Genomic DNA, 5,027 nt, shown 5'->3' on the forward strand with positions numbered 1-5,027 from the left:
CTGAGTACACCTCTATGCCTGATCCTCTGAGTACTTCTGATGCTGAGCAGGGCCCTATATGGCTTCTAGGCATGGAGGTCTTTTTGTCCCCCATTTCTTATAAATAATACTCCAGCCTCCATGGCCTGAGTTCCAAACAGCAGAACTGTTATTAATTAAAGGTGAAACAGCCAGGAAACCACCTGTAGCAAGAACAAAGGGACCAAGGAGACTCATCAAGATTAGGAGATTGGACCACCTAAGACCCTGATAAAGAAAGTCGAGCACAGAAGAATTGGTGCTTTTGAACTGTGGTGTTGGAGAAGACTCTTGAGAGTCCCTTGGACTGCAAGGAGATCCAACCAGTCCATCCTAAAGGAAATCAGTCCTGGGTATTCATTGGAAGGACTGATGTTGTAGCTGAAACTCCCAATACTTTGGCCACCTGATGCGAACAGCTGCCTCATTGGAAGACCCTGATGCTGCGAAAGATTGAGGGCAGGAGAAGGGGACAACAGAGGATGAGATGGTTGGATGGCATCACTGACTCAATGGAAATGGGTTTGGGTGGACTCCAGGAGTTGGTGATGAACAGGGAGGCCTGGCGTGCAACGGTTCATGGGGTCGCAGAGAGTCAGACATGACTGAGCTGAAATGAACTGAAGACCCTGAAAGTGAAAGTGCAGTCCCTGGTTTGGTTTTTTGCCCTCCCCACCCACTGCACATCACTGTGGATTTCTGCCAGTTTCTCAGCACTTTTGACTATTCTGCACCCAGGGCTCCCTGTCCCCATGGGGTGAAGTAGGACGGTGACTTAGATGTTTATATTCAACAGAGCTATAAAAAGGTAATCCTTCTCCTCCTCAAAGATCCCCCAGCATACAGAAAGTCTTTCCTTAAAGCAGGAGAGGGAGTGAGAGGGAATGGATCATGAATTTATTTTTGCTTCAGTGGTTATCTGCCTGGACTCAACAAACTCCTAATATTGAATATTTTGGGTCCACTTAAAAAGCTTTATATCCTTATTTCTGACACCACTTATTTCAGCTTTGGGGAAACCATTACTCATCAGTCAGCCATACTGCCTTCAACTGGGGCCACAGACTTGCTTGCCTCATTGTCAAAACATCTTTTCATTCTCCTGCTCTGAGAATTGAGCTACAACCAGTCAGACAGTGTGTTTCAATCTCACCTCTTGTTGCTTAGCCTCAAAACATTCATTAACATGTAGGACAACTAGAGGCCCTTACTCCCCTCCGCACATGGCAGCAGTTGCTACCAGGCCCCCAGTTATCCTCTCATATCACCTGGCCCATGACTCTACTGGAAAGACTTTGCCAGGATATCATCCTTTGTCAGGATACCAAACTATCAAGAGTAGCCCATGAAGGGTTTCAAATTTTATCCTACTTGCAAACAAGTTAACCTACTTTTTTCATGAAGACTGGCAGATGACATGCGACTTCTGGATCAGGGACAAAGAACTTTATTACTTATAATGCAGCAAACAGCAATGGACAGGTTTGTGCTAGTTCCCCATTCCCCTTCCCCAACAAAAGGGGACACAGGTAGGCCTAGATGGGTGCCCACATGTGCAGTAGATTGTGTCGTAAGAAAAGAACCCTGAGCTTGGGGGGAGTCAACACTTTTAGTGAACAGTAAGCAAACCGGCTCCAGGAAAGAGATATTACCTCCTCTCCCTAGGCTGCTCACATCCAAGAGAACACTGAGATTTGGCCCAGAAGTGGCCAGGGTCTTTGCACTTACACGAAGAACTTGCAGGGATGGGCTCACGGCTTGTGGCCAATTGCCTCTCCCAACACTCATTCCCCAGCATTATACACAAAATCCAGGGCACTAAGAGCCTGGATAATGAATACTATTCAATATTAATCAACTGTTTCCCAGAGCCGTTTGTCAGTCACAGGGAAATCTCCCCCAAAGAGCCAAAGCTCCCTTACAGCAGCCAAGATCCACTGCAAAAAATTTGGAGAGTTTTACTGTTGTCTCCGAATGGATCTAAGGGTGGCATGATAAGCAGCAGGAGGGAGCTGGCTGCAAGACAATCTAACACCTGCCATCCCTCCTCACCCAAGCAAACCAAGGTTTCTAACAATTCACCTGGTTTTTGTTCACAGAAGTAGGGAATTTCCCTTTCACTCTTTTGTAGATGTATGTCTCTGTAACTGCTGTCTGAAAAGAAGAGAAATCTGCTGCTCACCGGGGAAGAATGTTAGTGTTCGTGGTTACAATGGGGTAAATCTGAAGCTGATTGCCAGATTAGTCAGAAATCCTCCTGCTCAGAGAAAAGTGAGCACCAACGCACACCTTCTGAGCAACTGTCTTATACCTACTCCCCAGTACTAGGAGCCTACAACCACCTCCCCAATCTTCATTAGCAGGCAATAGTATATTCAAAACATTCTGAGAAGGGGGTCACAGAGAACACCAGACTGTCATAAAAGTTCTATGGCATATAAAAAAAGGCTAATTCTTGAAGTATCTGTGGATAGCAGAGGAGTCACCTGAGCAAATGTGCTTTCAGGCTGGATTGTTAAGTAATAACATTAGAGGCTGTCTGTGGGGACAGGGCACATTTTATAAAAAAAAATATTGTGATATTATTAACAGAGCTTCCCTGGTAGCTCAGCTGGCAAAGCCACCTGCAATGCAGGAGACCCAGGTTCAATTCCTGGGTCAGGAAGATCTGCTGGAAATGGGATAGGCTACCCACTCCAGTATTCCTGGGCTTCCCTGGTGGCTTAGCTGGTAAAGAATTCGCCTGCAATGTGGGAGACCCGGGTTTGTTCCCTGGGTTGGGAAGATTCCCTGGAGAAGGGAACTGCTACCCACTCTAGTATTCTGGCCTGGAAAATTCCATGGACTGTATAGTCTATGGGGTCGCGAAGAGTCGGACAAGACCAAGGGACTTTCACTTTTCATTATTAGTAGAAGCTTCCCCAGATATTATAACTTTCATCAGGGAGATAAGATTTGGGTCAAGGGTAGCCAGGGGTGGTGATAAGATAAGAGAGTTGGTGTTAGAAAGCTCTAAATTGAGTAGGAACTTGGACCCAGAGAAAAATACAACTGTGGGTAGTCCAAGGAACTTTCACATTTTCTTTCATTCCCTAAGGCTGTTCTGAAGCAAAAAGACTGTTTCTAAAAATATATGAAACACCAATTGCCAAATATATGTTAGCAGCTCAAATTTACAAATAATGAAAAACACAGCTCTCTCCCCACTCTTCTTAGCAGTCTTATCCTAGAACACCACAACTGGATAGATGAGGGGAAGGGGTGCATCCAGGATGCATGGCTAGGCTGCTAACCCATTTCTTTATTTATTAAACCAATACTGTCTCAACTGGTTACGGAGTCAGGGGAACACCTTAACACATCTACACAGCCTAAGAAATCTCAAAGTAGGGTTTAAGGGCAGATTTAAGGGATAACAGCATTCATATTCTTCGAAATAAAAAAAATGTTTTATATATAGGCATCTCTAGGCAATAAGGAACCTTCATAATCTCAAATGGTACACTGTCTGAAAGTTCCTTTGAAGGGTTCTTTTAGTCCTAGAGAAGAAATGAGATTTTCCCAAGGTCATAAATTAAAATACAGGGGAAAACCCAGGTCTCTTGCCTATCACTCAAGGATATCTCTTTTTCTCCCCTTCTCCCAAATTGACTTCTCCCTTGGGATAGTGAAAAACAAGAAGAAAACAAACATACCAATAAGGACATATCACAGTTAAATTAAAACCATTTCTACCATGGAATATTATGCAACTATTAAAAATGCATTTGACCCATGTATACTGACAGGAAAAGTACCTAAGAAATATCAAGTTTAAAAAAACACAATGTAATTCAATTTTTGTAAAAAAAAAAGAAAAGAAAATACATGTCCATATATGTAAAGAAAATGGTACAGCTGGTATGAAAGAATTCCAAGGAATCATCATGGACAGCGTTATTCCCTAACAGTAACTCCTTCATTATAAAAATATGATTATCTGATTACACTTTTGAAAGCTTCAAGTGGCTGACAGAACAGAATTACCATTTGGGAGGTGGGGAGAAGAAACTAGGAGAGAATTAAAAGGCCTACCCAAGGTTCATGGAAATACAGAATCCAAGGCTTCAACTTCCTATCTAGTGATACCCACAATCTTCTACTGAAGTGAAGTCGCTCAGTCGTGTCGCTCTTTGTGACCCCATGGACTATAGCCTACTGGGCTCCTCTGTCCATGGGATTTTCCAGGCAAGAGTACCGGAGTAGGTGGCCATTTCCTTCTCCAGAGGATCTTCCTGACCCAGGAATCGAACCAGGGTCTCCCACATTGTAGGCAGACGCTTTACCTTCTGAGCCACAATCTTCTACTGTGTGAGCTAAATAGGGCAACATTCCCAAGTCAAAGAGGAAGATGTGATAACTGGGGTTTCTTATAAACTGATTATAGTATTAGGTACTAGGCTCAGCTGGAACTGTACTTACAAGGTGAGAAGGACAATATTCCTATAGGTCACAGGATCTGGGCAACTCCCAGTTCTTCTCTGACCCTAGTGGGAAAATACTAGAAACGATGCTGCTCACAACTCTGGAGCCAGACACAACAGGTTTAAATCCCAGCTCTATTGTTAGCTGTGTGGACACAAATTAACCACTTTTTGTGTCTCAGTTTCCTCTCCTATAAAATGCGGATAATAAAAACACCTACTTTCTAAGGGCAGCTGGGAGCAAGACACACGTACGGAACGTGGACTACTACCCGGCTCAGAGTAAGTGCTGAGTGGCATCACTGTAACCACTGGACAGCGAGCAGTTCCTCACCTCCAGGTTCTCAGGGGCCTCTGACTGAACAGAAACAGAGGAAACCTATGTAGTACCACTGTCAACAGGTACTGCTCTGTTCCTTCCATCAAGACCATGACTCCATTTTTCAGATCTTCTTTCCTTTTATTGAAAAAAATTTTAGAAAATGGCAGTTAATAAAGGGCACAAACAAATCAACAGGGATATACTAGTGGAAAACATAGACAACA

The sequence above is a fragment of the Bubalus bubalis genome, chromosome 16 (assembly GCF_019923935.1).
Source record: "Bubalus bubalis isolate 160015118507 breed Murrah chromosome 16, NDDB_SH_1, whole genome shotgun sequence".
In the NCBI taxonomy this organism is placed as follows: Eukaryota; Metazoa; Chordata; class Mammalia; order Artiodactyla; family Bovidae; genus Bubalus; species Bubalus bubalis.